We start from the raw sequence: 22,261 nt of genomic DNA, 5'->3' as shown, positions 1-22,261 counted from the left end.
GGATGGATGGATGTATGGATGGATGGATATATGGATGGATGGATGGATGGATGGATGGATGGATGGATGGATGGATGGATGGATGGATGGATGGATGGATGGATGGATGGATGGATGGATGGATGGATGGTTGGATGGATGGATGGATGGATGGATGGATGGATGGATGGATGGATGGACGGACGGACGGATGGATGGATGGATGGATGGATGGATGGTTGGATGGATGGATGGATGGATGGATGGATGGATGGATGGATGGATGGATGGATGGATGGATGGATGGATGGATGGATGGATGGATGGATGGATGGATGGATGGATGGATGGATGGATGGATGGATGGATGGATGGATGGATGGATGGATGGATGGATGGATGGATGGATGGGTGCGTGGGTTAATGATTGGACGGATGGACAAATGAACGGATGGATGGATGGATATATGAATTACCTGGATGTGGGATGGATGGAGTTCAGGCTTATGAACCTTAAAAAAAATTATGGCTACCTCTTTTGACCTTTACAACTATATATTCCTCTGACCTTCACTCCCTCTGACCTTCACAAACTCCATAGATTCCTCCATATGACCTTCACTTCCTCACCTTCACAAAATCCATAAATGCCTTCATATGACCTTCACAAACTAACTATATATTCATCTGACCTCCACCCTCTATCGATACCTCCGTTTGACCTTCAACACCTCGTTCTAATATCTCCCCCCCCCCAATATAAACTTGAATATCTAACACGACGCTCTCCATCCAGTATACCCAGGTCTTTATAAACGCCCCACAAGGCGTCTACAAACCTTCTGGTGAACCCTTCACAAATATCCCCCTCCCCCCTCTTCTATCGCCCACACTCAACACAAACACCGCCACCCATTCAAACTCCCCCCAAAACTTTGGATACTCCAGAAATTATGACGTACGCCAAACCTCCCCCCTCCCCCTTGACATTTCCTCAACTTGAATTCAAATCTCTTCGTGTACGGTAGATAGGTCAAGTAGAACTGAAGTCTGGAACATCTGAGAGTTTCTATGACCCTTTAAGCCTGGAACCCTCCCCAGTTCATGCACGAACTGTGGTCAGTGCCAAGTAGGTAGAATGATCCCCCCCCCATCCTACGTACCGTTTTATCAGGTGTTTGTAGAATGCATCCACCTTGCTTTTTTAGATGCTTCATACCGAGAAGTAATAAAATGAAAATGAATATCGATAAAAAGTTAAGTTGGGCATGTGATCTTCATGCTTATCTGAAAACTTGGTAGTCGTAATTGCGTTTGTTATTAGAGACGTGGATTGCGTTCTGGTTCATGTTTTTAAAGAATTTATCCTTTGGTTTCGTTTCATGTGCTCGAACGGTTCAGTAAAAGTAAGTTTTTAACTGGTTGTGCTGAAATATTTTTTTACAGAAGTATACAGTAATAGTAAAAAACATGATCCAAGTCTAATGTAAAAAGCAAACAACAAATAAGAAATTACCTTACACGACAAAAGGTAAATGCAAAACATGTCTCATGTCCCTGTTGTTTATTTTTTATGAGAATTTATTGAATTTGTTTCCAAGCTAGCTGTATTAGTTTCTGCTATCTTCAACTCAGTGGGGTAGCTACCGTAAAGTTAGCGTAAGCAAGGCATAGGGGCCCAAGGCAAATAGGGGGGGGGGTGCAAATAGAAAGTTTGAGGGGGGTGCAAATCGAAACTTTGTCCCGGTCGCCGGGAAGTGTCGCTACGCCTCTGAGGGACCCACTAATACTTTTTGCATAGGGGCCCAAAAATCCTAGGTACGCCACTGCTTCAACTAATTATTTCCCGAAACCATAGCATAGTGTTTTACAGTGGCTTGTATTGCCGTGACTTTTCTCTACTTAGGGCCTAGGCTCTGTGTTTGGATCTCCAATGCGCATTCATCCAATGGTCTATTACAGGGGTCTCCAAACTACGGCCCGCGGGCCGGATGCGGCCCGCGAAGTCCTCTCATCCGGCCCGCGGAGATCATTTTGTCCAAGGAAAAATCGTCTGTTGGTGATGGCTGAAGAACTTTGCCCAGAAAAATCAAAGACATGCCTGGAAGAAACTGGCCCCCGAACTGAAATTTGATGGGTAAGGCGGCCCTCGGACTGAAAAGCTTGGAGACCCCTGGTCTATTAGAATATAAAGCCGTATATAGTACCTTGAATGACTTGATGAGGACAAAAACAATACTAATTATTGTTGGGTGTGTCAAAATATACAGCACATCACTCTTAACTATTGTTAAATGAAATTGTTTTCAGTGATTGTGGATTTGTATAATTTAAAGTTGAATAAAACATTAAGTGCAGCTAGAAGCATGAAAAATATGTTATATACAGAAGTAACATGAGTATTCTATTCCTGATATAATTATTTATTCCTGATTTAATTAAGCCATCTTTCTATATATAAATATATCTATGTTTTAGGTTTGTTTTAGCTTTGTTTTTTTTTTAATGCAAAGGGTTTTTATAATAACAATGTATGAAAATACCGAAATGCTTTGTAAAATCTCCAGGGATTTAGTTATGGCAATATTTTCTCAAAATTACCTGGCAATGAAAATAAAAAGGTTTAAACAGAAATGCATAATATTGAAAAAAAGTAACAAATATCAAACGCTATAAAATCAAAACGAATTGTTTGTTCGCTACCGATGTTTAGTCTATTGCTAAACTGTCTAAATATTTTAAATGCAAATCAGAATGCAAATCAGAATGCATTATCAGAACTGCTTTACAGATATACAATTTATCCTTTAAGAACACTGTACTGTTATTTTTGTTTGTAAAAATATATATTGTTATAGTATTTTCGATAAATTCCATAATAAATATGGAATTAACTATGTAAAAAAAAAACACCCAAATTGTTATGTGATTTATAAACGCCATTGCAATTTTGTTTAGGGCATTTAAGAGTTACCCCATAATTTAACTAATTTGCCTGAAATGTATAATAATCATAAAAATATATTTTTAATGCGCTTTAGAATATTGTTTTAATTTTATTGTTTCAAGGTAGAATAAAAGAGCGCTGCTATTTAGCTTATCTTATATAGATCTAGTTGAAAGATATAAATCTTCTTGCAAGCTGTCATATAATTGTATATACATACATACACACATATATATGTATATATATGTATATGTAATATATATATATATATATATATATATATATATATATATATATATATATATATATATATATATATATATATATATATATACAAGCCAATGCGTTTGAGCACGCACAGAGCGTTTGCAACTCAATCTTTATCTTCACTGTATCCTCGCCATGCTATACCTACATCCCTCAGGCGGTTCGCGCACAGTTTCACGTGCTGCCGTCGTTTTGTTTGAAGTACTAATGCCACGTCAGTCATACGCCCGTGGAGCCGAGAGGCTTTACACAACCCAGACCCGGCGAGCTCACGTCTGGTTTCATCACCTCCAATCACCCGTGTCGTCATGTACGGGGGGGGGGGGGATATCAGGTTAATCCGCGGGTTGGAAAAAAAAAAACTCACCTGGAAGTCGTACTGCGCCTGTTGGATGGCGGCTGGAACACAGGGCATTGACCTCTAAAACAGGTAGGTATTTAAAAATGTATTTCCTAGACCAAGGTTGGTAGCTTGGTAGGTCTGTAACCTCAGAATACTTAAGGAGAGGATGGGGATGGTTAAGTGGAGGCGAAAACACAATCAAGTGGATAATTCCTCTGAAGTGGATATTTCTGTGGAGTGGATAAATGTGTGGAGTGGATATAGAGGATAATATTTGGACGGTAAAATAATTGGTTTACGGTAGATGCTGTGTGGATGGGTGTTTGCTTAAATGTCGGAATGTCGGAATACCTTCCTTTGCAACTTCTCTAAAGTTTGTCTTTTTCTGAATGGTCAATCTTTCATTCTCATTTCTCCCTATTTTGTCAAGGTAAAAAATCACGTCGTTATCATGGTCCTCATCTGTATTAACGCTTCTACTTTTGTTCCTCCTCTCTGTAACCACCAGACATATATTCTTTGGTTACTGAATTCGAATAAGTAATCTTTGGGGCTTTTAGTTTCTTTTAATACCCCTCTTCTAATTTGACTGATGCAAACAGAAATCATATCCGTGGCTTGATTCTAATCTATGTTAGCGACTCCATTTTTATTCAACCATAAGATCTAGACCAACAGTCATTAGTGAAAGAATTCAACGATAACAACGTTAAGTATTGTAGTCTTTCATTACACCCCCCCAGTTTTCCTACGTAAAAAGAAACATTCTTAGCGTGATCACCATCTATTGTCTTATTCTTCGTATGACCGTTCGTGCCCAAGACACATGGGGCAGATGAAGTAGAGTTCATCTGATTCATTGATCTCGGCATATGAAGGGATAGTGTGGTCATCACTATGTCCAGCCGCCTTTGTTACCCTAATGAAAGTTAGGAACCCATCAGAGCTGGGTGGACTCAGGGAAGTTCCACCGATTTGAACCCGGTTTCGAACTCGAGACTCTCCGGTTTGTAGTCTAGCTCTCTACCGCTAGGCTACACCGTCCCTCCATCTATGGTAGCGGCTCCGTTATTTTTTCTCAACCGTAAGAACCAGACGACCAGTGGCAGAATTGGACGATTGCAGGTGATGAGTTTACCTGTACTCAAAAGTACAGCCTTTCAACAGCGTGAGTCAACGCGAGTCTTCGGGGTCTAAAAATAACCCAGGCGTCACATCGTCTGTCAGTTTATTGTATTTTGGTAACACATTGTAAAGTACACGCAAGTACTCACCAACTACATCTGTGTGAATGTTTGTGTAAGTTACAAGAAATGCAACTCAAGTTAACTTATTTCATTGAATACTGAACACACGTAGCTAGAAGCAAAAGGTTTTCTTTAAACATACGTTTTAAAAACATGCAATGAATATTAACTGTATATCTTTGTGTGCAATTAACAACACCGAACATAGTCCCTCAACTATCGTCAATGCACTAGACTACACAATACTTAATCAATTAGTAGTACCAATGGAATAATAAGCATGGGTAAGATACTGAATCGGAGGCTTTTTAATTATTTTTTTTAAATACGAGCCTAAACCTGCTAAGCTTATGTATGAAACTTACAGTAATAAAAAATAAGCAGAAAAGTAAATCATTTTAACCCCAAGTTTTAATTGCAGCAGATTCCTACACGTCACAAGGCATTTTAAAGAAAATTCTTGCACATTAAAAAAATAAAAAACCCACTTATCAGCTTTACCCACGCGCGTGTAAAACCATATCCTACCCACATACATACACATCCGCATTTTGCTTACACATACACACGCATGTGCGTACGCTTACACTCTGTAAAAGAAATATTTTTAAAATAATTCTTTACAATTTTTAAATACTTAAATGTTTACTTCACTATACTGTAAATTACTTTAAGAGTTTAGATATAGCTGACGACAATCTGGGATAGATTAACAAAATTATGACACGGATTTATGTGAACTTGCATGGTTTATAGATAAGTATTTTTTGTATTTCACGCAGTCTTGGAATGTGATCTGTATAAAAATCGAGGTGTTAATATATCCCCATAAGTGTGGTTTTTTTTTCTTGGTGGGGGGTGGAAAGGGGGGGGGGGGGTTGTGGGAGGTTGAAACTGCAGCAGGGTGAAAAACCTAGACTAACCAAAACATTGAGATTTGAAACATTAAAATGTTAACAGCATTCTTTGAAATTTAAAATAGTTATATAAAGAGGTTGTTGACCTCCATGTGTTGATGACTCAGCAGGATTTGAGAAAAGCTGCATGTAGCTCCAGCCAGACTAAACGAGGTGTCGACACTAGCGAAAAGACATTTGACATCGAACAACGACAGTCTACAACTAGTGAGCAGCTATACCGTAAGACAATATATTTTACGTCCAATAAAAAACGTTAATTAAAATAAACCGGGAGTGATCTCCCCTAAACTTTCTCGAATATTCTTATATAACTCGGAATATAGACACGATTTTAAATTACTTAAACTTTTAAAAATAGAATAGAATCTCGTAGAAAAAAGAATTGCGCACCAAGCGAACGCCTAAAGAAAATGTGCATATTAGTGCGCAATATTATTAGTGCTTTTAAATTTACATGCGTTTTTTGAGAAATCGGAAATAGCGTAAATTACTACTTCCGGTCAACAGAAATTACTCAAAATTTGAAAGAAGGTAGAGAATTAGATCTTTTACTTCATTGTGAAATTTCATTTATCTATCTGAAATAGTACTCAAGTTATAGGCTTTTGAAAAATTCAAAGTAGAAAAAGTACCACTTCCGGTTATCGGAAATCGCTCAAAAGTTGATTCGGATCTACGATTTTGATAAAATACTTATATATGAAATTTCATCAACCTAGCTGTAACGGTACTCAAGTAATCGTGTTTACACACAGACACACAGACACACACACAGACACACAGACAAGATTGCAAAATTATGTTTTTCCGTATCAGCGAGGTGTAAAACGTCGCGATTTGTAAAAATCTCGATTTTTTTTTTGCACGATTACAATACTTTCTGTATACTTCGTATATACGAGAAAGTAAAAAAAAAGATCCGAATTAAAAACAATCAGCAGCAAACAAATCAGTAAACACTTTAAAAAAATAATTTGTTTATTTAATTTTCAAAAATATTTTGCATTTTCATTATTATTAAAGTGGTAGAAAATCAAATGGAATCGTTGAATATTTTCTTTGTTTAAGAAATAAAATTATGGTGTCATCACGTTTTCGGTGAGTGTTTAAGAAATCGTAAAAATTATTCAACGAATATTTTCTTTGTTTAGGAAATAAAATTATTGTGTCATCACGTTTTCGGTTAGTGTTAAAGAAATGATAAAATTGATTCATCAATTATTTCCTTTATGTTTAGAAAATGAAAAGAATATGAAACACACAACATTATATAGAAGATCCTAACTGCTTAAATTAAGAAAGTAAAAAATGTAACCACAATGTTTAAATCGCTTAGTTAAATTTGACTTTTAGTATTAAAAGTTTCCCTTTCAAACATGATAGTCTTTGGGGTAGATGAAGTGACCTCGGCATATGAAGAGATAGTGTGGTCAGCACTATGCCCAGCCGCCTTTACTTTCCCTAACGTGAGTTAGGTACCCATCAGAGTTGGGTGGACTCAGGGAGGGTCTACTGACTTGAACCCGGATTCGAACTCGAGACTTACGGGTTAGATATCCAGCTCTCTACCGCTAGACCACTCCGTCCCTAGTATTAAACATTTTAAAACGATACCCTAAAACAGCTGAGTAAAAACCCGTGTGAAATAACAATTATGTAAGGTAGACATGCACTTGTGCAGCTGTGCTTCTGACAAGTCCGTAGGTTTCATATGTTTTTTGTGTGTTTGAGCCTTATAATAATCTAAATACTTCGGCGATAAAATCAGATTTCTGACGCTATGTAATGCATTGTCCGTCTGATTCATTGGGAGATGTGGGTCTAGTCGTGTCCTTATGCTGCACAAGTGGTCAGCAGGAATATTGATGAGATTTACTGACCAGACGGCCGCACGGGCAAATGACTTGCAATTCTTCTTCTTCGTTTCTTATTTTAGTGTTGTAAGGGATCCCCCTCCAACACAATTAAGTATACGTGTCAACTGGTTATGAGGCCATTGAGGCCATTGGCTCCAATTTCAGCCTGCTTTTCCTTTTTGGGTTTGCTTCCATAGCCTTTGTCCAACCAAGAACAAACTACAAGGCAGCAGTTGTTTGATTTTGGAGTTATCTCACCTAGACGAGTGGCTGTCCCCAGCTAACGAACCTCATTTGCCGGTTTAGCAGCTTTACTGACTCGACCACGCCGACCCCGGCTTGCAAATAATTTGTTTCTCTTATCTCGGCCTATGATTAACATGGTGAACACATTTTATATGCCCATCAGCCTTCACTTTATCCGTCTAGTTCAGGTACTCATTAAAACTGGGTAAACTCACTTTTCTAAACACAAGTCCGTGAGCCAGCCTCGAGACTAACGTGTGTAATCGCGTTCATCAGTAATGTGTACCTGTTATCTGTTTGTGTATACGATTCTTAAACTTCTTTCACCAGATGGATCAAGACAAAACACATTATAACTTTCTCGATTGGTCAATACCTAACAGCTATACTGAAACCTGTATACCTGCACTCTCAACTCTGGACCTGCTCAGTACATGCAGTGGCGTAGCGAGGTCGGGTGTCACCCGGTGCGGCACTTAATGGCGTCACCCCCCCCCCCCCAGAGGCGTAGCGACCCTTCCGGGGACAAACTTTCAAATTTTCAATATGCAACCCCCATCAAACTTTCGATTTACACCCCCCCCCCCACTAAAACTTTCGATTTGCATCCCCTCCTCAAGTTTTTCTCTATATATTTTGCTATTTTTTTGCCTTGGTGTCACCCCCTAAATGGTGTCACCCGGTGCGGTCCGCACCCCCGCCCCCCTTCGCTACGCCACCGAGTACATGGTGTTTAGCCCATCTGACCTAAGACCTACAAACTCGATATTCGACAGGGTTGTTCACCTCACTCACTTTAGTATGCACTTTCGGTAATCTCACCATTTACCTCACTTATATACCTCAGCTTTTTACCTCAAGAAGAAAAGAGCTTCCCTTCCCGCATAGTCTACGCGTCCCCCCCCTCTCTTGACAGAGCTTCTCATGAGCTAATAGCATTAGTTAACTTAATTAGTCTTCAAATGCAGCTCAGTTTCAATGACGATATCTAGGCTTTCGTAGGCCGACACATGAAACAAAAATTTCATGGGAATTAGCTGCATTAGAAAGTGAAGTTAATAAATCCTGACGCGTCATATTATATCAAATTTTTTCATTGCCTTTCATCGCACTGCGTCGAATAATCTGCGACCTGGTATATATATATATATATATATATATATATATATATATATATATATATATATATATATATATATATATATATGTAACTAGGGGAAGTTACCAAGAGACATAACGTGTTACAGTCTGACGTCACAGTGCAGGTGTTGGCTGATGCCAAGGCGTAGTATCTCGGGAAGCGATACGAAAGACGGTCTGTCAACTTTGATGTGACAGGATGCAGGTGGCTTATTAAAATCGGACTGTACGACAGAAGCGGCGTAATTAACAGTCTGATGTAACGATTAGAATCGATTACAATTACGATTATGATAGGACCGAATATGAGTACGATTATGAAGGGGATATAAGGAAGGCGACGGCTGAGCTCGAGGTCTCTCAGAAAGTCTCTCAGAAAGTCGGTCTCAGAAAGTCTCTCTCTCTCAGTCAGTCTGTGTGGCAGTATCAAGTTGGTTATATTGTGTTAAGAAGGACGTTAGACATGTGTATTCAGTTAGATGAAGCCTAGTGAGGACTGTTGGGGGTCCGTTGATTCAGACTATTATTGTGAAACATCTCTCTTGATTCATTATATTATTGTGAAGCATTCTTTGATTCATGTAATAAAAGGATCAATAATGAACCTGCATCTTCGAGTATCTATGCTGTGGTCAATGTTGTGTGGAATGAGTGGTTAGACTCGGGAAGGTTACATTTGGCTCTGCGAGCAGGATAAGACTCGTTACATTTGGCGTTGTCGGCAGGATAGACTCGGGGACTCGTTACATTTGGCGCAGCGAGCAGGGTATGCAACTTGCCTAGGTAACAATTGGCGTCGTCGGACAGGATGAATTCAACGAGACTTGCCGCTTTAGGCACCCATAGTCAACCTAGTTCATAACTGTGCTTAGTGTGTGTGTGAATTCGGACATTCAGGAACAGTGAAAATTGAGGAACGAGGAAAAATTTTTTCATACACACACGGTAAGAAAGAACTCTTTTTTTTTACTAAAGGAATAAAATGTCTACTCTGGACGAGAAGCAGACCCATATTGTGGTCCTGCCCAGAGAGTCCCACATTAACAAATTTTACGGGGACGGTGATCCAACTTTAACCAACAGGTTCAGTGAGGAGGTCAAAGCGGCCTGGGCCTCGAGAAACATGTCACCAGAGGAAAGATTAAGACTGCTGATGGGCAGTATAGGAGAGACGGTTAGGGCAGAGGTCAAATGCCACGATAAAACCGTCCAATCAGATCCAGATAAGGTGCTGGATCTAATTATGGAGACCTTTGGGGAGAGACGGTCGGGATCGCAACTGCTATCGGGGTTCGTAGGCGTAAAGCAGAGAATGGCGGAGAGTGTGATGGAGTATTCACACCGAATAAACAGGGCCTTTGATTCGGTAAAGGGCAAAACACCTGACATTGATGTACGCCTACTGAGGGACCAGTTCATCGAGGGGCTAGCAACCCCGATCTTAAGGAGAGAGTTGAAAGAGGAGGTCCACAAAGACCCGCAGTTGACCTTCCTTCAGGTTAGGAACTCAGCGATCCGCAGGTCCGAGGATGAGGACCAATCGAACTGTTCGGTGGACAAAGTCTCGGTGCCGGAACAGAAACAATCCCCACCCACGGGGACCGGCACGGTGGAAACCATGATGGCTCAACTGTTGGCCCACCTGGATAAGGTTGACCAAAGATTGGAGAGGTTGGAAAGCAGGTCAACAGCTGAGAATCAGGAAAAGAACGGGACAAAACAGAGACAGGTTGGACGGCCGCGACCCGCCGGTCCATCGCTCCGGTGGACGGCTGACGGTCGACCAATTTGTTTGTCCTGTTCACAACCCGGACATATGGCACGGTACTGCCAGGGAAACGGTCGTCCTCTGTAAGGCAGGGCCAGGCTACAGAGGGGCGAGGTTATGGCCCAAGAAGCAAAATGATGGGAGTCTGTCCCGAAATGGTGATTACGATTGGGGACATCGCGGTGAAGGCAATTGTGGATACAGGCTCCCAGGTGACGACAATCACGGAAAATTTTTACACCAAATGGATGAAAGGAAAAGACCATAGGTTGAGGTCTGACACATGCATGCGCCTGACGGCAGCTAATGGACTAACCATTCCATACTGTGGTTATTTTCTGGCGGATGTCGTGGTGGCGGGACATAGGTTGAAGCAGGTTGGGGTGTTCGTTACGAAACACAACCTAGAGACAAATGTGTCAAATATACCTTGCCTGTTGGGCATGAATATTCTTGGCCAGTTGCCAGAATTTCTTACAAATATTGTCGGATCGACCACACCAGGTCGGGGATCCAAGTTGGCCAGGTTTGCCAAGACCAGAGGAAGGATATCAGTCCCGGCAAACACGGTCAAGGCAATCACATTACAAATTGGTGATAGAAGCGTGAATGGTGATGTGATGATAGAACCATGTGGCGCCGCACTGAGGGCAGGCGTCGTGTTACTGCGGACATACACATCAGCGGAAAATGGACTAGTTCAAGGACTAGTGGCAAATGTTTTGGATGAGGAAATTTTTATACCGCCTAATACTCTGGTAGGAGTACCACAGAACGTCGAGGTACAAAGGTCGGCACAGTGCATCGAACTGAGCAATACCAGCAGTAATGAAGTAACAATTAGGTCGGTCAATGTGACGGCCGAGGGGAAGAAAGAGGATGGCCGATCATATACATTCCCGGAAACTGAGGACCCAAAACTAAATGAATTGTTGAATAAGTACAGGGATATATTTGCCTCGTACGAGGGTGATTTGGGTTACACGGAAGTAATAAAACACCAGATACCCTTACTACAAGACAAGCCGGTGGCGCAACCTTATCGAAGATTACCACCGAGTCACTACTCTGCGGTGAAGGCACACCTGAACGATCTACTAAAAAAGGGAATTATTACAACCAGCACTAGCCCGTATGCGGCACCGATAGTAGTGGTAAAAAAGAAGTCAGGGGAGATAAGACTGTGTTGTGATTACCGGAAATTGAACAATATCACAAGAAGGGATGCATTCCCCTTGCCTCGTATTGATGAATGTCTTGATGCGTTGGGGGGAGCAAGATTTTTTTCTACCTTGGTTTCGGCTAGTGGCTACCACCAAGTGGCCATGCACCCCAACGATCAACATAAAACTGCATTTATTTCTCCACTGGGACTGTACGAGTGGACCCGTATGCCGTTTGGTCTAACTAATGCACCTGCTACATTCCAGCGAGTAATGCAGAGTGCTATGAGTGACTTTCTATTTCAAATAATGTTGGTGTACTTGGATGATATACTAGTTTATTCAAAAACTTGGGAGGACCATCTAGAAAGATTAGAACAAGTGTTTCTCCGTCTTAGGGAGATAGGAGTAAAGCTGAACCCAGACAAATGCTGCTTCGGTCTGAAATCGGTACATTTCTTGGGTTATGTGATTTCGTCGGATGGCATCGCCACTGACCCAGATAAAATTGCAGCTGTTAAAGAATGGAAACAGCCAACAACTACGGTAGAGGTCAGATCATTCTTGGGCTTTGCTTCCTATTATAGAAAATTTGTGCCTGGTTTTGCAAAAATTGCCGCACCATTGCATGACTTGGTAAACAAAATGACAAAGAAACACAGTAAGGAGAAAAAGAAAGGTAAAACACAACTGATAGGTGAATTATGGACTGATGAATGCCTGAACTCGTTTAAGCTATTGAAAAAGGCTTTGACAGAGGCGCCGATATTAGGATACGCAGACTTTGACAAACCATTTCGGCTAGAAATTGACGCCAGCTCTAAAGGTCTGGGAGCTGTGCTATCACAACAACAAAAGCAAGGCTTCAGGGTTATTGCTTATGCCAGTCGAGCTCTGAAGGAATCAGAGAAGAACATGACAAATTACAGCGCCATGAAACTAGAACTTTTGACATTAAAATGGGCTGTGACGGAAAAATTCAGGGACTATCTATTAGGTGCTAAATGTGTGGTATACACTGACAATAACCCCTTGAGTCACCTAAAGACAGCAAAGTTGGGATCCATCGAACAGCGATGGGCAGCAGAATTGGCACTCTTTGACCTAGAGATAAAATATCGCCCGGGGCGGTCCAATGGCAATGCGGACGCCTTATCAAGGAATCCTTACGAGAGACCGGGCGATGAGGAAGAAACGCTGACAGGAATATGTGAGGTCAGAGCGTCAACAGATATCCCTCATGGGGTACAAGTGATGCAAAACGGGCAGACCGGGGTGGAGCACATTTCCACAGAGCCCGGACATATGGACATTGGTGATTTTAGTTGCCTTAATCACAAAGAGATAAGAAATGCCCAGAGAACGGATAGTGGCTTACAGCCGCTGTTGAAACACGTCCAGGAACAAAAATTCCCAGGAAGAAGGGAAAGAGAACAATTTGGTCGAGAAACAAAGAAAATACTGAGTCAGTGGGACCGTCTCAGTATACAGGATGGTGTTCTCATGCGGAGAATTCATGACCAAATTGATGGGACAATACACCAGGTGGTGGTGCCTGGACAATTACGAGAAGAAGTGCTAAGGTTGGCACATGACAGGGCAGGACACCAGGGTCAGGACAGGACGCACAAAATATTACGACGGAGGTGTTACTGGCCCAATATGGAAATGGAGGTCAAACGCCATTGTGAGGCTTGTGTGAGGTGTCAGCATGCGAAAATGCCAGTTGTCAAAATGAGACAGCCATCGGGACACCTATTAGCGACAAAACCACTAGAGATTGTGGCTATGGACTTTACGTCGTTGGAGCAATCATCGGATGGGACGGAACATGTGTTGGTAATGACTGATGTTTTCACCAAATGGACTGTGGCGGTGCCCACACGAGATCAGACTGCCAAAACAGTGGCAAAGGTCTTAATAGAACATTGGTTCATCAAATATGGCATACCAAGACAATTACACTCTGACCAAGGAAGGGCCTTCGAGTCAGAAGTAATTAACCAACTGTGCAGCCACTACGGGATCAACAAATCTAGAACAACCACATTTAATCCGAAAGGAAACGGACAGTGCGAGCGGTTCAACCGCAGCATGCATGATTTGCTGCGTACTCTAGAACCTGAACAGAAAAAACGTTGGCCTGATTTTCTCCCAGAGTTGGTATATCTATACAACTGCACACCCCATGCCACAACCGGCTTTTCGCCACACATGTTGCTGTTCGGACGGGAGGCTCGACTCCCCCTTGACTTGTTCCTAGGAAAAAAGGAGAGTATGACTGGCTCATACACTGCACTGGAATATGTGAATGAACATATGAGACGAATTAGAGAAATGTACAGGGTAGTACAGGAAAGACTAGAACATGAAGCACGGCGAAGGGAACCGCCGGTACAGACAAAGGACCCGCCACTCAAACTGAACGACAGGGTATTACTGCGTAGCCACCCGTTAGGCAGAAACAAAATCCACGACCTCTGGGGACAGGAGATATGGCAAGTCGTGGAGATGCCTAAAGTAGCAGGTGGCCCCTTTAAGATAAGACCCATCGATCACACCAAACCGGATCGGTGGGCGAATATTGCTCAATTAAAGAAATATTGTCATAGTCAAGAAGAGCAGTTACACACAAGGAAATCCAAGACAATTAGGGAACCGGAAATTATAACGGAAATTCACATACCCATCCCGGAACCATGTCACCATCAACAGCGCAACAGCGATACACAAGGGGAGGATACCGGCAACAAGGAGGATCCCGGTCCCTCCAAAAGCAGAGAGACAGTAGACCATCAGATAAGTGGTCCGCGGAGAAGTTTGAGAAACAGAAAGAATACGAAATTTTTTGTCAGCAACCATCAATTCTTTCATGGTCGCGCTGGTATGAAAACAGACTGTTCAAAAAGTCATAAAAGTGAACTGGTGAAGGCACCAAACGAAAAAAGGTGGATGTGAATTCTAGAACTGTTTTGTGTCTGAGGAAGATGATGTAGACACATTGGATATGTGAAATAGGGATAACTGTCAATCTTATACGAATGTGACGACATTGACAGTGAGTGGAACAATGGATTTTTTTTTACGGTGGTGCGATGGACTTTGAAGGACTGCACCTGCCAAGCGTTGTTTGTGGTTGATAACACACAAAAAAAGGCAGGGGTGGATGTAACTAGGGGAAGTTACCAAGAGACATAACGTGTTACAGTCTGACGTCACAGTGCAGGTGTTGGCTGATGCCAAGGCGTAGTATCTCGGGAAGCGATACGAAAGACGGTCTGTCAACTTTGATGTGACAGGATGCAGGTGGCTTATTAAAATCGGACTGTACGACAGAAGCGGCGTAATTAACAGTCTGATGTAACGATTAGAATCGATTACAATTACGATTATGATAGGACCGAATATGAGTACGATTATGAAGGGGATATAAGGAAGGCGACGGCTGAGCTCGAGGTCTCTCAGAAAGTCTCTCAGAAAGTCGGTCTCAGAAAGTCTCTCTCTCTCAGTCAGTCTGTGTGGCAGTATCAAGTTGGTTATATTGTGTTAAGAAGGACGTTAGACATGTGTATTCAGTTAGATGAAGCCTAGTGAGGACTGTTGGGGGTCCGTTGATTCAGACTATTATTGTGAAACATCTCTCTTGATTCATTATATTATTGTGAAGCATTCTTTGATTCATGTAATAAAAGGATCAATAATGAACCTGCATCTTCGAGTATCTATGCTGTGGTCAATGTTGTGTGGAATGAGTGGTTAGACTCGGGAAGGTTACATTTGGCTCTGCGAGCAGGATAAGACTCGTTACATTTGGCGTTGTCGGCAGGATAGACTCGGGGACTCGTTACATTTGGCGCAGCGAGCAGGGTATGCAACTTGCCTAGGTAACATATATATATATATATATTAATAATTTATACCAGGGAATATCGTTTAATAAAGTTGCAATATATTCGTGTTTGTTTTCGTGCTAAAGAAATAAAATAATAACTTATGTTCTTTGTTTTGTACCTTTTCTCTTTGGTTTGAACGCCAAGAGTTCAAATACTGAAGTAATTTGATATCTTTTTACTATTATCTTTGACAGCTTACAAAGCTAGAAATACCAGACGTTTTACAGATTAACTTTTCCGATCTCCATTTTTCAATGGCTTTATCTTCATGTAAACAAAACAGCTTTTTTTTTCTTTTTGAGTTCTACGTCATATTGTAAGCACCAAAAAATTCACCGTCAGAATCAAACGAATTTTACACTAGAATGTCTGATTTCAACACATAATTTACAGGTTAGAAAACAACTAGCGGAGGATTCCAAAATATATTTCGTTATAATCTTTATGCGTGTAATAGTTTCAAGTTTTTAAAAAAAGTCTTTTTTTTTTTAAGGAATTTGTTTTGTACTCCTACCGGGAATCGATACATTTTCGTATTAAGCGATTTTTTGCTTTGTGTTTAAAAAAATGTAAAAAAAAAAGCCCAACCTTTAAACATAAGGTCGTTTGCGAATCGTGTCTAAAATTAACACTCTTGTGATTCGAGATCAACGTTCCTTTAATCATATTATGTACAATTTAAAACGATGAAAAAGTAAGGGCTTATAAAAATATCCTTATTTCCTTATGTCACATAACTTTAGCACAGTGAGACCCTCCCTCCCCCTTCCTTTACAGGTGTCATGACATCCGTCGGTCTTAGATTAAACTTCATACAGTTTCACTTTTAAGTAACCAGTAAATGTCCCTGATTTCAAATACATCGTATTCTGTAACTTATGAAACCTTAAGGTCTAGAATCGATCTTGCTACTAATCGAATATGCGTATTTAGTGCATTACGAAGCCTTAAGTTCCAGAATCGATCTTGCTAGTACTCAAATATACAGACTTCCTTGATATCTCCACATTTATGTGTACGTATATATAACACTAACAATGATATTCCTATATAGTAATGTTTGTTGCACAAGCTGTATGCCAATGCACTGGCTCAGCTGTCATTATTAATTTAATTACACAGAGAAACTGTCAAGGTCAAGATGACCTAGGTGGAGGTCAACTAAAGTGGTATAGATACCTGGTGGTGTAGATCCGATTTAATCATAAAGAAAAACTGTCCAGGTCACGATGACCTAGGTGGAGTTCAACGGAAGTGGTATGAAGATTTGGTGTTGTAGATCCGATTTAATCATAAAGAGAAACTGTCTAGGTCTAGTAGCGTAGAGAGGGGGGGGGGGCGGTGGGGGGACATATGTCCCCGGGCGCCGATCTTAGGGGGCGCCAAAATGGGTTGGAAAAATAAATTGAAAGATTGAGGGGGGTGCAAATCGAAATCTTGAGGGGGGGGGGGGGGGGGTGCAAATCGAAAAAATTGTCCCCGGGCGCCGGGAAGGGTCGCTACGCCTCTGTCTCGGTCAAGATGACCTAGGTGGAGGTCAACGGAAGTGGTGCGAAGACCTGGTGTTGTAGATCCAATTAATCATAAAGAGAAACCGTCAAGGTCATGACCTAGGTGGAGGTCAAACGAATTGGTATGGATACTTGGTGTTCTAGACCCGAATTGAGTTTAAAACTGTGATACGCAGAGAAGGGACCCCCCTGCAGGGAGTGGTCTGATGATAGACCTTGACCTTTGGTGAGTGACGCAACAGAGGTCACTCACCTTTCAACCTCAAAAGTTTGCCAGATAGGGTACAAGACTTGTGTTATAAAACATTACCGTGTTAAGCGTTTCAGACATGTCTGGCAAAACCGTAGACCAAGCTGAATCAGCTTTAAATTTAAGAAAAAAAACAACAAAACAACAAACAATTCACATTTCTCAATAATGTCAAGTCGACATTTATATTTTGGTAAAAATATTTTTTTCGATTATGGTTGCTAAGCGAATGACGCTGATATACACGTACGCATTTATATCATAAAAACGTTTAAAAGCAAGCAAAGTAAGCCTCAGTTTTTGAAAAAAAATCTTAAGGACAAGCCTTTATAAAAACACGATGACAGTCTCTCTAATTAAATTTAAAAAAAAATAATTCAGCAAATCTGAATAGAAATTTTGTTTTAAAATTCACAAAAAACAAACAAATTTTAATCAGATGTGTCGAAGAATTCAACGCCAACAGTTTCAAATTCAACGCTGCAACGTATGCAGAAAACGCATATCATATAAAAATTCTTCAAAGACGTGCTAATAAATCTAAATAAAAATATGACACGAATTCCAGACAGATCGAAAAAAAAAATAGTTTAACCCCTCTTATTTTAAAAGTCACATAGTTTAAAAAAATCAGCGAGTTTTACTAAAATAAATATAAATACCAATAAAGTACGCTAAAAAATAAGGAAGGCACTTAAACGTGCGTTTATTACTAATTATTTCCGAGTTTCCAATCGGGTTGGGAGTATGACGTCAGATGTTGATAGAAAACACGATGAACCGGCAGGCTATTTTTAGATTGAATCTAACTTTTCTACTGCTAAAACTGGTGTCAATGAGTGCGAAAATAACTTGCGCACGTTTAAGTTGCTGCGGGGGGGGGGGGGGGGGGGGGGGGGCTAAAATATTTACTGCACAAATATTAGGCCTTGATTTACACTTCAGCAATTAAAGATGTCTGGCAAAATGTCCAAATTGTAGGACACATTAAATGAAACAATTACAATTTTTACGGTAAACTGTCCAAAATTTAGGGCAGAAACACACCAAGCGAATAAATTTATAACCCAAACAGTCCGAAATTCCGGACACACCACACCACACCATGCTATTAAGATTTTACGCTTTAAAACACACACGCACGCACACACACACATACACACACATAAATACACACACACACGCACGCACACATACGCCCGCACGCACGCGCGCACACACACACACGTACACACACGTATATACACACGCACACACACATGCACACATACACGTACACACATGTATAAACACACCTACACACACACTTACATACACGTACACATACACATACACATACACACACGTACACACACACACGTACACACGCGTACACACACACGTACACACATGTACACACTCGCACGCACAAACACACACACAAATTGACATTTATCTTCACATAAAAACAAATCATTTAAAAATCAAACTTTTACGGCTAGTTTGCGTGGAAAATCAAAGCAATACCCCCCCCCCCCCATAAAAAAAACAAACTAAAATTGAGCTATTACTGTAAGCTAGTGTGAATGTACGCACGTACATGAGTTAGAAAAACATCGGGATAAAAATAATTTTAAAATGTGAATAAAAATTAACGGTTTTCTTAGCACGAATAACTTAAAAAAAATGATAGGAGAAAAGGTCATTGAACTCAATACCAAATGGTGATATCTATTCAGGTTTAAGAATATCTGTAGGCAGATACAAAAACAACGAGGGTTAATCGGTGTCTAAACTGTGAGTGAAAGGGGTTGACCATGGCCACAGAGGATTAATTCCTCCAGACTCCATACACAAGCATTTATAGTCAAATAAACAATGGAAGAGTTGTCCACAAGGGACATCAAGCATATTCAGCCGATTGTAACCAGCAAATCACAAAAACTTGATGTTTAGAAATAATCACACACCAAAAAAAAAAAAAAAAAAAAAAAAAAAAAAAAAAAAAAAAAAAAACCAAACTTTAGCCCCTATCTCACACCGTAGCGAAATTTTAATCCACACTCTCTTTACAAAAGAATAACCTATAGCTCAATTTACGAGTTTTTAAAAAACGAAATTAATTATTATTATCATTTTTTTTCTTCTAAAAAATACCAAATACATGTGACCGCGCATTCTTGTAGCTCACCTCCTACCTCCCAACCCTCTCTCCCCTTACAAACACAGCCGTCATTACACAAATCTTAAGTAGGTTGCCCCTTAATCAAGATTTGACTAAACACGATCACTTACGTTGTACTAGGGTAGTTGACCTTTGCTGAGTAAACAAACCATTTAAAACTATCAGATATGAGAACAGTAAGTTCCACTTTGACCCCCCCCCTCCCCACGTCTTCAACTTAGTTTACTTTAAGAGAAATTTTTTTTATGATACACCTTTAGTTAATCTAAATATACCTATTGTTCTGTAATCCAGATGTACATATTAATAAACCGGGAGTGATCTCCCCTAAACTTTCTCGAAAATTATTATATAACACTACTTGGGATGGCAACTCGGAATATAGACATGATTTTTGTTTACTTAAACTTTTAAAAATAGAATAGAATCTCATAGAAAAAAGAATTGCGCACCAAGCGAATGCCAAATAAAGATGTGCATAATAGTGCGCAATATTATTAGTACATTATAAATTTACATGCATTTTTTGAGAAATCGGAAATAGCGTAAATTAGTACTTCCGGTCAACTGAAATTACTCAAAATTTGACAGAAGGTAGCAAATTAAATCTTTTACTTACGTATGAAATTCCATTTATCTATCTGAAATAGTACTCAAGTTATAGGCTTTTGAAAAATTCAAAGTAGAAAAAGTACCACTTCCGGTTATTGGAAATCGCTCAAAAGTTGAAACGGATCTACGATTTTGATATAATACTTATATATGGAATTTCATCAACCTAGCTGTAACGGTACTCAAGTTATCGTGTTTACACACACAGACACACACACAGACATACGGACAAGATTGCAAAATTATGTTTTTCCGTATCAGTGAAGTGTAAAACGTCGAGATTTGTAAAAATCTCGATTTTTTTTTGCACGATTACAAGACTTTCTCTATACTTCGCATATACGAGAAAGTAAAAAAGCCATGTTTCTTTTTCGCTACACATCATCATCACTGTTCGTCACCCTTGCTGTGGCATTAGCTGCTAACCAAAGATCTCCAGAGACCTGTGTCCTGCTGAGGTATGGGCCGCCAACCAAAGATCCCCAGAGTCCTCTGTGCTGCTGGGGTATGGGCCACCAACCAAACATCTACAGTCCTCTGTCCTGCTGGGGTATGGGCCACCAACCAAACATCTACAGTCCTCTGTCCTGCTGGGGTATGGGCCGCCAACCAAACATCTACAGTCCTCTGTCCTGCTGGGTATGGGCCGCCAACCTGTACCATCTTCTCAACCTGACTCCAGGTGAAGCCCATCTTTGTGATTTCATCCTCCAGGTGCCGTCTCCAGGTGCTTTTGACCGACCACTTTTTCTCTTTCCATGAAGGTTCCACCCCAATGCCTGTCTGGTGATGTTGTTTGGCGGTCTGCGTGCGCAGTCTGTCCTATCCAACCCAATCTTCTTTTCCTTATTTCTTCTTTAGTTGCAACTTGTCCTGTTGTTTGCCATTGTTGAATAGACCTACACTATACTCCTCTATAATCATAGTTAGGACTGCGATTGAAATCAACGTAACGTTTAAGGAATATGATGTAGAGGTCGTGGTGTTTTCAATAATTCCAGCCTTTCTATTACGTAAGCAACGCAGGAGTAGGTAAGGGTCTTATATTAAAAGGAGATGGTCAATTATCTTTTATACACAATGTAAGAGATGATTTTCTGCAATCCAAGCTTAAGAAATAGGAGAAAGGAGGAGGGGGGGGGCTTGAGAAATCAACGCTCATTACGGAAGCAAAACATCATCCACCTAACCCCCCACTTCCCCACACCCCCTCCCCCAGACACAACCGTAACCATTACGACGCGGATCTCATGCACTTTACCGAGGAAGGTGAAGCTTGTGGGTCAAGGCTGCAGCATAGGTGTACGCTGTTAATCTGGAACTGCACGTTCTGGTGTCGGGTAGTGAGACGGGTTCAAGGGTCGCCGGCACGCGGGGCTGGGAGATAAGCTGGGACGTCGGCAGGGTATGCTGTAACAAATAATGACGGATGGGAAACTAACAATGATAATAGATCACGTTGTAAACTTGCACGGGGGAGGGGGGGGGAGTTTTTAAGTTATATTTCCTGACCTTTGAATTTTCTGAACCAAAATGTTTAAATTTGAAAATTGACTTCGATAAAAGCTTAACAAATAGAATTAGGTAATTGGAATATCGTAGCTAATTTTTTTTTCTTGAAAAAGATATAGAAATAATTTGAGGATTTACGATATGGGAGTGAATATTTCACAAGCGAAAATGAGTGTTAAAGCTATGATCGGAGGACAGATTTAAGATTAGGGATAGAACTCGGGTTAGGATTATGCGAGGGTTAGGATTAGGAATAGATCAGAACAAGCTATCTTTACAAAAACAAACAGGTTTTTAATTTTCAAAAATAGCGTAAATTCAAAATTTGTTGATAAAATTGTAACCTCTTTTCCTATTATGAAAAATATTTTTAAAATACTGTATTCCATGTTTTTGTAGACAACCTATTTTTGTGGAACAACAATCAGCATTCTTCATTCTAA

Source organism: Physella acuta, unplaced genomic scaffold (genome assembly GCF_028476545.2).
Source record: "Physella acuta isolate Inbredline_101_S28 unplaced genomic scaffold, ASM2847654v3 ptg000917l, whole genome shotgun sequence".
NCBI classification, from domain to species: domain Eukaryota; kingdom Metazoa; phylum Mollusca; class Gastropoda; family Physidae; genus Physella; species Physella acuta.
Note: the sequence above shows the minus strand (reverse complement) of the source record.